The following is a 13,976-nucleotide window of genomic DNA, read 5'->3' on the forward strand; positions in this document are numbered from 1 at the left end:
TGTGGTGTGTGAATAAATTTTATTCACTTACATTTGTTGTTGTTTTAAATTTTTTCCATACATAAACTCTATAATTTTCATTTTGCTGCGATCTATTTGACTTTATTTTTTATAGGGAGAAGGGAGAGCGAAAACTCAAAGTTTTGATTTAAGAACAAAAAATACATAAAAAATGGAAATGCACAATGCTCAAATGTAGAGAGAGATAATTCCAAAGAATGTTTGTAATTTTTACGGATTGTAAACTCCTTTTAGTTTTTATATATAAGGTTTCTCTATCGCCGGGAAAAGGGGACGCGGGGGAATTTTAACTAAGTGTTGACTCCAAATCCATAAGTCATTACTTACAAAAATATAGCATGTTATGAATGATAAATCAATTTACAATCATCTATGGTTTGAGGTCAGCTTTTTTTAAATGGGCAAAGAAATGGCTAGTTTGACTCGGGTAAATATCCCTCGGCATGTTCACTTGAGAATTTAATGAGGGTTTGCTGTTCTCTTTAAAATTTTTGGATCCATAGGTCATTTGCATCTTTAACATGTTTCAAGCATGCATATCCTTTTTTAAAACATGTGTAGAAAAAATCTCTTTCTTATAAAAGTCCAAGCTATTAGGGTTGAACTAGTGGAAATTCCCAAACTTGGCTAACAAAACTTTTGCGTTCATTTGTGGTGTGTGAATAAATTTTCTTTATTTACATTTTTTATTGTTTTAAATTTTTCCTTACATAAACTCTAAAATGTTCATTTTGTTGTGATCTATTTGCCTTTTTTTTAAAGTGATGATGGGAGAGTGAAATCTCAAAGTTTTGATTTAAGAAAAAAGTATACATCTAAAAAGGAAATGCACAATGCACAGATGTAGAGAGAGATAATTCCAAAGATTGTTTATAATTTTAAGGGATAGTAAACTCCTTTTAGTTTTTATATATTAGGTTTTCCAATTGTGAGGAAAAGGGGGAGGCTGGAGATTTTTAACTGAGTGTTGACTCTCAATCCTTAAGTCATTTCTTACAAAATTATAGCCCGTTATGTATGATAAATCACTTTACAATAATCTATTGTTGTTAGGTCAGCTTTTTGTAGGGCAAAATAAAGGCTTGTTTGACTCAGGTAAATATCCCACCGCACGTTCACGTGAGAATTTAATGAGGGTTTGTTATGCTCTTGAAATTTTTTTTGATCCAGAGGTCATTTTCATCTTTAACATGTTTCAAGTATGCATATCCATTTTTAAAACATGTGTAGAAAAAATCTCTTTCTTATAAAATTCCAATCTATTAGGGTCGAACTTCAAGAATTTCCCAAACTTGGATAACAAAAATTTTGTGTTAATTTGTGTTGTGTGAATAAATTTTCTTTACAAACATTTGTTATTTTTAAAAATCTTTTCCACACATAAACTCTATAATTTTCATTTTGTAGTGATCTATTTTCCTTTTTGTTTACGGGAAAAAGGGCGACCGAAAGTTACAAATTTTGATTTAAGAAAAAAGTATACATCTAAAATGGAAATGCACAAAGCACAAATTTAGAGAGCCATAATTCCAAAGTGTGTCTATAATTTATAGGGATAGTAAACTCCTTTTTGTTTTTATATATTAGCTTTAGAAATCGTCGAGAACAGGGGGAGTTGGACGATTTTCACCTAAGTGTTGACTCCCCATCCATAAGTCATTTCTTACAAAAATATAGCCCACTACACATAATAAATCACTTCATAATCATCTATGGTTGTTAGGTCAACTTTTTGCAAATGGGAAAAATAATGGCTTGTTTGACAGGGTAAATATCCCACTGCATGTTCACTTGAGAATTTAATGAGGGTTAGTTATTCTCTTTAAAAGGTTTGGATCCATCGGTCATTTGCATCTTTGACATGTTTCAAGCATGCATATCCATTTTTAAAACATGTGAAGAAGAAATCTCTTTCCTATAAAATTCCAAGCTATGAGGGTTGAATTAGTGGAATTTCCGAAACTTGGATTACAAAACTTTTTTGTTCATTTGTGGTGTGTGAATAAATTTCCTTTACTTACATTTTTTTTTGTTGTAAAATTTTTCCATACATAAACTCTAAAATTTTCATTTTTGTTGTGATCTATTTGCCTTTTTCGTTTATAGGGAGAAGGGAGACCGAAAACTCGAAATTTTGATTTAAGAAAAAAGAATACATCAAAAATGGAAATGGACAATGCACAAATGTAGAGAGAGATAATTCCAATGAGTTTTTGTAATTTTTACGGATAGTAAACTCCTTTTAGTTTTTAAATATAAGGTTTCTCTATCGTCGATAAAGGGGGAGGCGAGGGATTTTTAACTGAGTGTTGACTCCAAATCCATAAGTCATTTCTTACAAAAATATAGCACGTTATGTATGATAAATCAATTTACAATCATCTATGGTTGTTAGGTGAGCTTTTTGTAAATTGGCAAAGAAATGACTTGTTTGACTTGGGTAAATATCCCTCCGCATGTGCACTTCAGAATTTAATGAGGGTTTGTTATTCTCTTTAAAATTTTTGGATCCATAGGTCATTTGCATCTTCAACATGTTTCCAGCATGCATATCCATTTTTAAAACATGTGTAGAAAAAATCTCTTTCTTATAAAAGCCCAAGCTATTAGGGTTGAAATAGAGGAAATTCCCAAACTTGGATAACAAAACTTTTGTGTTCATTTGTGGTGTGTGAATAAATTTTCTTTACTTACATTTGTTATTGTTTTAAATTTTTCCTTACATAAACTCTAAAATTTTCATTTTGTTGTGATCTGTTTGCCTTTGTTTTTTAACGTGATGAAGCGAGAGAGAAATCTCATAGTTTTGATTTAAGAAAAAAGTAGACATCTAAAATGGAAATGCACAATGCAAAAATGTAGAGAGATATAATTCCAAAGATTGTCTGAAATTTTTAGGGATAGTAAACTCCTTTTAATTTTTATATATTAGGTTTTCCAATAGTCAGGAAAAGAGGGTGGTGGGGGATTTTTAACTGAGTGTTAACTCCCAATCCTAAAGTCATTCCTTACAAAATTAAAGCCCATTATGTATGATAAATCACTTTAAAATAATCTAAAGTTGTTTGGTCAGGTTTTTGTAACTGGGCAAAATAATGGCTTGTTTGACTCGATTAAATATCCCACCGCACGTTCAGGTGAGAATTTAATGAGGGTTTGTTATTCTCTTTAAAAATTTTTGGATCCATAGGTCATTTGCGTCTTTAACAAGTTTCAAACATGCATATCCATTTTTAAAACATATGTAGAAAAAATCTCTTTCTTATAAAATTCCAAGCTATTAGGGTTGAACTAGTGGAATTTCCCAAACTTGGATAACAAAACTTTTGTGTTCATTTGTGGTGTGTGAATAAATTTTCTTTACTTACATTTGTCATTGTTTTGGATTTTTTCCATACTTAAATTCTAAAATTTTCATTTCGTTATGATCTATTTGCCTTTTTTGTTTTCAGGATGAAGGGAGAGTGAAAACTCAAAGTTTGGATTAAAAAAAAAATATACATTTAAAAAGGAAATGCACAATGCACGAATTTATAGAGAGATAATTCCAAAGAGTGTTTGTAATTTTTATGGATTGTAAACTACTTTTAGTTTTTATATTTTAGGTTTTGCAATTGTTGGGAAAAGAGGGAGGCATGGGATTTTTAACTAAGTATTGACTCCAAATCCTAAAGTAATTTCTTAAAAAATTATAGCCCGTTGGGTATGATTAATCACTTTACAATAATCTATAGTTGTTATGTCAGCTTTTTGTAGGGCAAAATAATGGCTTGTTTGACTCGGGTAAATATCCCACCCCATGTTCACGTGAGAATTTAATTAGGGTTTGTAATTCTCTTTAAAAAGTTTGGAGCCATAGGTCATTTGCATTTTTAACATGTTTCAAGCACGCATATGTATTTTTAAAAATGTGTAGAAAATATCTCTTTCTTATAAAATTTCATGCTATTAGGGTTCAACTAGTGGAAATTCCCAAACTTGGGTAACAAAACTTTTGTGTTCATTTGTGGTGAGTGAATAAATTTTCTTTACTTACATTTGTTATTGTTTTAAATTTTTCCTTACATAAGCTCTAAAATTTTCATTTTGTTGTGATCTGTTTGCCTTTTTTTTTAACATGATGAAGGGAGAGAAAAATCTCAAAGTTTTGATTTAAGAAAAAAGTATACATCTAAAATGGAAATGCACAATGCACAAATCTAGAGAGAGATAATTCCAAAGATTGTCTGCAATTTTTAGGGATAGTAAACTCCTTTTAGTTTTTATGTATTAGGTTTTCCAATAGTCAGGAAAAGGGGGAGGAGGGGGATTTTTAACTGAGTGTTGCCTCCCAATCCTAAAGTCATTTCTTAAAAAATTATAGCCCATTATGTATGATAAATCACTTTAAAATAATCTATAGTTGTTTGGTCAGCTTTTTGTAAATGGGCAAAATAATGGCTTGTTTGACTCGGGTAAATATCCCACCGCACGTTCACGTGAGAATTTAATGAGGGTTTGTTATTCTCTTTAAAAAGTTTGGATCCATAGATCATTTGTGTCTTTAACATGTTTCAAGCAAGCATATCCATTTTTAAAAGACGTGTAGAAAAAATCTCTTTCTTATAAAATTCCAAGCTATTAGGGTTGAACTAGTGGAATTTCCCAATCTTAGATAGCAAAACTTTTGTGTTCATTTGTGGTGTGTGAATAATTTTTCTTTACTTACATTTGTTATTGTTTTAAATTTTTTCCATACTTTACTCTAAAATTTCCATTTTGTTGTGATCTTTTTGCCTTTTTTGTTTACAGGATGAAGGGAGAGCGAACACTCAAAGTTTTGATTTAAGAAAATATAATACATCTAAAATAGAAATGCTCAATGAACAAATGTAAAGAGAGATAATTACAAAGAGTGTCTGTAAGTTTTAGGGATTGTAAACTACTTTTAGTTTTTATATTTTAGGTTTTGCAATCGTAGAGAAAAGGGGGAGGCGGGGGATTTTTAACTGAGTGTTGACACCCAATCAGTAAGTCATATCTTACAAAATTACAGGTTGTTACGTATGATCAATCACTTTATAATCAACTATGGTTGTTAAGTCAACTTTTTGTAAATGGGTAAAATAAAGGCTTGTTTGACTCGGGTAAATATTCCTCTGCAATTTCACTTGAGGTTTTAATGACCATTTGTTATTCTCTTTAAAAGGTTAGGATCCATAGGTCATTTGCATCTTTAGCATGTTTCAAGCATGCATATCCATTTTAAAAACATGGCTAGAAGAAATCTGTTTCTTATAAAATTCCATGCTATTTGGGTTGAACTAGTGGAATTTCCCAAACTTGGATAACAAAAATTTTGTGTTCATTTGTGGAGTGTGAATAAATTTTCTTTACTTACATTTTTTATTGTTTTAAATTTTTTCAACACATAAACTCTAAAATTTTCATTTTGTTGTGATCTATTTGCATTTTTCTTTACGGGATGAAGGGAGAGCAAAAACTCAAAGTTTTGATTTAAGAAAAAAGTATACATCTAAAATTGAAAAGCACAATGCACAAATGTAAAGAGCGATAATTCCATAGAGTGTCTATTATTTTTAGGGATTGTTTACTCTTGTTTTTATATATTAGGTTTCGCAATCTTCGGAAAAGGGGGAGTTGGGGGATTTTTAACTGAGTGTTGACTCCCAATCCATAAGTCATTTCTTTAAAAAATATAGCCCGTTACACATGATAAATTATTTTCCAATCATCTGTGGTTGTTATGTCAGCTTTTTATAAATGGGAAAAATAATGGCTTGTTTGACTCGGTTAAATATCCCACCGCACGTTCACTTGAGAATTTAGTGAGCGTTTGTTATTCTCTTTAAAAGGTTTGGATCCATAGGTCATTTGCATCTTTAACATGTTTCAAACATGCATTTCCATTTTTAAAACATGTGTAGAAGAAATCTCTTTCTTATAAAATTGCAAGCTATGAGGGTTGAACTAGTGGAATTTCCAAAACTTGGATAACATAACTTTTGTGTTCATTTTTGGTGTGTGAATAAATTTTCTTTACTTAAATTTGTTATTGTTTTAAATGTTTTCCATACATATACTCTAAAATTCTCATTTTGTTGTGATTCATTTGCCTTTTTGTATACGGGATGAAGGGAGAGCGAAAACTCAAAGTTTTGATTTTAGAAAAAAGTATACATCTAAAATGGAAATATACAATGCACAAAATGTAAAGGGAGATAATTCCAAAGATTGCCTGTAATTTTTAGGGATTTTAAACTCCATTTAGTTTTTATATATTAGGTTTTCCAATCGTCGGGAAATGGGGGAGGTTGGGGATTTTTAATTGAGTGTTGAATCCCAATATGTAAGTCATGTCTTGCCAAAATATAGCCCGTTACACATGATAAATCACTGTATAATCAACTATGATTGTTAGGTCAGCTTTTTGTTAATGGGCAAAATAATGGCTTGTTTGACTCGTGTAAATATCCCACCGAAAATTCACTTGAGGATTTAACGAGCGTTTGTTATTCTCATTAAAAGGTTTAGATCCATAGGTCATTTGCATCTTTAAAATGTTTCAAGCATGCATATCCATTTTTAAAACAAGGGTAGAAGAAATCTCTTTCTTATAAAATTCAAAGCTAAGAGGGTTGAACTAGTGGAATTTCCAAAACTTGGATAACATAACTTTTGTGTTCATTTGTGGTGTGTGAATAAATTTTCTTTACTTAAATTTGTTATTGTTTTAAATTTTTTCCATACATATACTCTAAAATTCTCATTTTGTTGTGATTCATTTGCCTTTTTGTATACGGGATGAAGGGAGAGAGAAAACTCAAAGTTTTGATTTTAGAAAAAAGTATACATCTAAAATGGAAATATACAATGCACAAAATGTAAAGGGAGATAATTCCAAAGATTGCCTGTAATTTTTAGGGATTGTAAAATCCATTTAGTTTTTATATATTAGGTTTTCTAATCGTCGGGAAATGGGGGAGGTTGGGGATTTTTAATTGAGTGTTGAATCCCAATATGTAAGTCATGTCTTACAAAAATATAGCTCATTACGCATGATAAATCACTTTACAAACAACTACTATTGTTAGGTCAGCTTTTTGTAAATAGGCTTAAACAATGGCTAGTTTGACTCGGGTAAGTATCCCACCGCAAATTCTCTTGAGGATTTAATGAGCATTTTTTATTCTCTTTAAAGGTTTTGATCCATAGGTCATTTGCATCTTTAACATGTTTCAAGCATGCATATCTATTTTTAAAACATGGGTAGAAGAAATCTCTTTCTTATAAAATTCCAAGCTATTAGGGTTGAACTAGAGCAATTTCCCAAACTTTGATAACAAAACTTTTGTGTTCATTTTTGGTGTTTGAATAAATATTCTTTACTTAATTTTATTTATTTATTTATTTTTCATACACAAACTCTAAAATTTTCTTTTTGTTGTGAACTATTTGCCTTTGTTGTTTACAATATAAAGGGAGAGCAAAACTCAAAGTTTTGATTAAAGACAAAAGAATACATCTAAAATGGAAATGCACAATTCACAAATATAGAGAGAGATAATTCCAAAGATTGACTTTAATATTTAGGGATAGTAAACTCCTTTTCGTTTTTATATATTAGGTTTTTCAATCTTCGGGAGAAGGGGGGGGGGGGGGGGGGGGGGGGGGGGGGGGGGGGGGGGGGTGGGGGCTGTTTTAACTGAGTGTTGACTCCCAATCCATAAGTCATTTCTTAACAAAATATAGCCCGTTATGTATGATAAATCATTTTACAATCATCTATGGTTGCTAGGTCAGCATTTTGCAAATGGGCAAAATAACAGCTTGTTTGATTCAAGTAAATATCCCACCGCACGTTCACTTGAGAATTAATGGGGGTTTGTTATTCTCTTTAAAAAGTTTGGATCCATAGGTCATTTGAATCTTTAACATGTTTCAAGCATGCATATCCATTTTTAAAACATGTGTAGAAAAATCTCTTTCTTATAAAATTCCAAGCTATAAGGGTTGAACTAGTGGAATTTCCCAAACTTTGATAACAAAACTTTTGTGTTCATTTGTGGTGTGTGAATAAATTTTCTTTACTTACTTTTTTTATTGTTTTAATTTTTTTTCACACATAAACTCTAAAATTTTCATTTTGTTGTCATTTGTTTGCCTTTTTGTTTACGGGATGAAGGAGAGCGAAAACTCAAAGTTTTGATTTAAGAAATAACTATACATCTAAAATGGAAATGCACCATGCACAAATGTAGAGAGTGATAATTCCAAAGAGTGTCTGTAATTTTTAGGGATTGTAAACTCCTTTTATTTATAGTAGGTTTTACAATCATCGGGAAAAGGGGGAGATGGGGGATTTTTAACTGAGTGTTGACTCCCAATCTGTAAGTCATTTCTTATGAAAATATAGGCCATTACGAATGATAAATCACTTTTCAGGTCATCAATGGTTGTTAGGTCAGCTTTCTGTAAATGGGAAAAAAATGGCTTGTTTGACTCATGTAAATGTCCCACCGCACGTTCCCTTGAGAATTTTTGAGTTTTTTTATTTCCTTTAAAAAGTTAGGATCCATAGGTCATTTGCATCTTTAACATGTTCCAAGAATGCATATCCATTTTTAAAACATGTGTAGAAAAAATCTCTTTCTAATAAAATTCCAAGTTATTAGGGTTGAGCTATTGAAATCCCAAACTTGGATAACAAAAATTTTGTATTCATTTGTGGTGTATGAATAAATTTTCTTTACTTACATTTGTTATTGCTTTAAATTTTTTCCATATATAAAATCTAAAATTTTCATTTTGTTTTGATCTATTTGCCTTTTTTGTTTACAAGATGAAGGGAGAGCGAAAACTCAAAGTTTTTTATTTAAGAAAAATGTATACATCTAAAATGGAAATGATCAATGCACAAATGTGGAGAAAGATAATTCCAAAGGGTGTCTATAATTTTTAAGGATTGTAAACTACTTTTAGTTTTTATATTTTAGGTTTTGCAATCCTCGGGAAAAGGGGGAGGCGGGGGATTATTAACTGAGTGTTGACTCCCAATCCATAAGTCATTTCTTACAAAAATATAGCCCGTTTCGCTTGATAAATCACTTTACAATCAAGAATGGTCGTTAGGTCAGCTTTTTGTTAATGGGAAAAATAATGTCTTGTTTGACTCGGGTTAATATCTCACCGCAAATTCACTTGAGGATTTAAAGTACATCTGTTATTCTCCTTAAAAGGTTTGGATCTATAGGTCATTTGCATCTTTAACATGTTTCAAGCATGCATATCCATTTTTAAAACATAGGTAGAAGAAATTTCTGTCTTATAAAATTCTAAGCAATTAGGGTTGAACTAGTGGAATTTCTCAAACTTGGATAAAAAAAACTATTGTGTTCATTTGTGGTGTGTTAATAAATTTTATTTACTTACATTTGTTATTGTTTTAATTTTTTTCTACACATAAACTCTAAAATTTTCATTTTTTGTTATGTTTTTTCCATTTTGTTTACGGGATGAAGGGAGACCAAAAACTCAAAGTTTTGTTTTAAGAAAAAAATATTCATAAAAAATAGAAATGCACAATGCAAAAATTTAGAGAGCAATAATTCCAAAGAGTGTCTGTAATTTTTAGGGATAGTAAACTCCTTTTAGATTTAATATATTATATTTTTCAATCGTTGGGGAAAGGGGGAGTTGGGGCATTTTTAACTAAGTGATTACACCCAATCCATAAGACATTTCTTACAAAAATTTCGCCCGTTGCCCGTTATGCTTGATAAATTACTTTACAATCATGTAAGGTTGTTAGGTCAGCTTTTTGTGAATGGGAAAAATAATCGTTTGTTTGACTCGGTTAGATATCACACCACACGTTAACTTGACAATTTAATGAGGGTTTGTTTTTCTCTTTAAAAGGTTTGGATCCATATGTCATTTGCATCTTTAATATGTTTCAAGCATGCATATCTATTTTTAAAACATGTGTAGAAGAAATCTCTTTCTGATAAAATTCCAAGCAATGAGGGTTGAACTAGTGGAATTTCCCAAAATTGGATAACAACACTTTTGTGGTGTGTGAATAAATTTTCTTTACTTACTTTTTTATTGTTTTAAATTTTTTCCAGACATAAACTCTAAAATTTTCATTTTGTTGTGATCTCTTTGCCTTTTTTGTTTACGGGATGAAGGGAGAGCGAAAACTGAAAGTTTTGATTAAATAAAAAAAGTATACATCTAAAATGGAAATGTACAATGCACAAATTTAGAGAGAGACAATTCCTAAGAATGTCCGTAATTTTTAGGGATTGTAAACTCCTTTCAGTTTTTACATATTAGATATTTCAATGATCGGGAAAAGGGGGAGGTAGGGGATTTTTAACTGAATGTTGACTCCCAATCCATAAGTCATTTCTTAAAAAAATATAGCCCGTTATGCATGATAAATCACTTTAGAATCATCTATGGTTCTTAGGTCAGCTTTTTGTAAAAGGGAAAAATAATGGGTTGTTTGACTCGAGTAAATATCCCACCGCAAATTCACTTGAGGATTTAATGAGCATTTTTTATTCTCTTTAATAGGTTTTGATCCATAGGTCATTTTCATCTTTAAAATGTTTAAAGCATGCATATCCACTTTTAAAACATGAGTAGAAGAAATCTCTTTCTTATAAAATTCCAAGCAATGAGGGTTGAACTACTGAAATTTCCCAAACTTGGATAACAAAAATTTTGTATTCAATTGTGGCGTGTGAATAAATTTTCTTGACTTACATTTGTTATTGTTCTTAATTTTTTCAATACTTAAATACTAAAATTTTCATTTTGTTGTCATCTTTTTGCCTTTTTTGTTTACAAGATGATGGGAGAGTGAAAACTCAAAGTTTTGATTTAAGAAAAAAATATACTTCTAAAATAGAAATGCACAATACGCAAATGTAGAGAGAGATAATTCCAATGATTTTCTATAAGTTTTAGGGATTTTAAACTACTTTTAGTTTTTATATTTTTCGTTTTGCAATCGTCCGAAAGAAGGGGAGGCTGGGGATTTTTAACTGAGTGTTGTCTCCCTATCCAAAAGTCATTTCTTACAAAAATATTGCCCGTTACGTATGATTAATCACTTTGTAATCATCTATGGTTGTTTGGTCGGCTTCTTGTAAATGGGCAAAAAAATAGCTTGTTTGACTCGAGTAAATATCCCACCGCATGTTCACTTGAAAATTTAATGAGGGTTTGTTATTCTCTATAAAAAATTTGGATCCATAGGTCATTTGAATCTTTAACATGTTTCATTGATGCATATCCATTTGTAAATCGTGTGTAGAAAAAATCTCTTTCTTATAAAATTCCAAGCTATTAGGTTTGAACTAGTGCAATTTCCCCGACATGGGTAACAAACTTTTGTGTTCATTTGTGGTGTGTGGAAAAATTTTCTTTACTTAATTTTTTTTAAAATATTTTCCATGAACTCTAAAAGTTTCATTTTGTTGTGATCTATTTGCCTTTGTTGTTTTACGGGATGAAGGGAGAGCGAAAACTCAAAGTTTTGATTTAAAAAAAAGTATACATCTAAAATGGAAATGCACAACTAACAAATGTAGAGAGAGATATCTCCAAAGATTGACTTTAATTTTTAGGGATTGTAAACTCCTTTTCATTTTTATATATTAGGTTTTGCAATTGTCGGGAAAAGGGGGAGACGGGGGATTTTTAACTGAGTGTTGATTCCTAATCCATAAGTCATTTCTAAAAAAATTATAGCCCGTTATGTATGATAAATCACTTTACAATCATCTATGGTTGTTAGGTCAGCTTTTTGTAAATGGGCAAAATAATGGCTTGTTTGACTCAAGTAAATATCCCACCGCACGTTCACTTGAGAATTTAATGGGGGTTTGTTATTCTCTAAAAGAAGTTTGGATCCATAGGTCATTTGCATCTTTAACATGTTTCAAGCATGCATATCAATTTTTGAAACATGTGTAGAAAAAATCTCTTTCTGATAACATTCCAAGCTATTAGGGTTGAAAAAATCTCTTTCTGATAACATTCCAAGCTATTAGGGTTCATTTGTGGTGTGTGAATAAATTTTCTTTACATACATTTTTTATTGTTTTAATTTTTTTCCACACATAAACTCTTAAATTTTCATTTTGTTGTGATCTATTTGTCTTTTTGTTTACGGGATGAAGGGAGAGCGAAAACTCAAAGTTTTGATTTAAGAAATAATTATACATCTAAAATGGAAATGCACCATGGACAAATGTATAAAGCGATAATTCCAAAGAGTGTTTGTAATTTTTAGGGATTGTAAACTCCTTTTAGTTATATGAGGTTTTGTAATCATCGGGAAAAGGGGGAGGTGGGGGATTTTTAACTGAGTGTTGAATCCAAATCCGTAATTCATTTTTTACAAAAATATAGCCTTTTACGCATGATAAATCACTTTACAATCAACAATGGTTGTTAGTTCAGCATTTTGTTAATGGGCAAAATAATGTCATGTTAGACTCGGGTCAATATCCCACCACAAATTCACTTGAGGATTTAATGAGCGTTTGTTATTCTCTTTAATAGGTTTGGATCCATCGGTCATTTGCATCTTTAGCATTTTTCAAGCTTGCATATCCATTTTTAATACATAGGTAGAAGAAATGTCTTTCTTATAAAATTTCAAGCAAATAGGGTTAATTTCTCAAACTTGGATAACAAAACTATTGTGTTTATTTTTCGTGTGTTAATAAATTTTCTTTACTTACATTTGTTATTGTTTTAATTTTTTCCACACATAAACTCTAAAATTTTCATTTTTTTGGGATCTATTTGCCATTTTGTTTATGGGATGAAGGGAGACCGAAAACTCAAAGTTTTGATTTAAGAAAAAATTAAACATCAAATAATTAAATGGAAAATGCAAAAATGTAGAGAGCGATAATTCCAAAGAGTGTATTTAATTTTTAGGGATTGTAAACTCCTTTTAGATTTTATATATTTAGTCGGGAAAAAGGGGAGGTGGGGGATTTTTAACTGAGTGTTGACTCCCAATCCATAAGTGATTTCTTACAAAAATGTTGCCTGTTGCCCGTTACATAGGATAAATTACTTTACAATCATGTATGGTTGATTGGACAGCTTTTTGTAAATGGGAAAAATAATGACTTGTTTGACTCTGGTAAATGTCCCACAGCACGTTCACTTGAGAATTTAATGAGGGTTTGTTGTTCTATTTAAAAAGTTTGGATCCATAGGTCATTTTCACCTTTAACATGTTTCAAGCATGCATATCCATTTTTAAAACATGTGTTGAAGAAATCTCTTACTTATAAAATTCCTAGCTATGAGGGTTGAACTAGTAGAATTTCCCAAAATTGGATAGAAAAACTTTTGTGTTCATTTGTGGAGTGAAAATAAATTTTCTTTACTTACATTTTTATTGTTTTAAATTTTTTCCATACTTAAACTCTAAAATTTTCATTTTGTTGTGATCCATTTGCCTTTTTTATTACAGGATGAAGGGAGAGCGAAAACTCAAAGTTTTGATTTAAGAAAAAAATATACATCTAAAATGGAAATGCACAATGCACAAATGTAGAGAGAGATGTTTCCAAAGAGTGTCTATAATTTTTAGGGATTGAAAACTACTTTTAGTTTTTATATTTTAGTTTTTACAATTGTCGGGAAAAGGGGGGGGGGGGGGGGGGGTAATTGTTAAGTAAGTGTTGAATCCCAATCCGTAAGTCATTTCTTACAAAAATATAGCCCATTACGCATGATAAATAACTTTACAATCAACAATGGTTGTTAGTACAACTTTTTGGGCAAAATAATGTCTTGTTTGACTCGGGTCAATATCCCATCACAAATTCACTTGAGGATTTAATGAGCGTTTGATATTCTCTTTAATAGGTTTGGATCCATAGGTCATTTGCATCTTCAACATGTTTCAAGCATGT

Source organism: Aristolochia californica, unplaced genomic scaffold, assembly GCF_029961685.1.
Source record: "Aristolochia californica isolate CCGP_79_NKW_82.1479 unplaced genomic scaffold, dmAriCali1.0.hap1 SCAF_10, whole genome shotgun sequence".
NCBI lineage: Eukaryota > Viridiplantae > Streptophyta > Magnoliopsida > Piperales > Aristolochiaceae > Aristolochia > Aristolochia californica.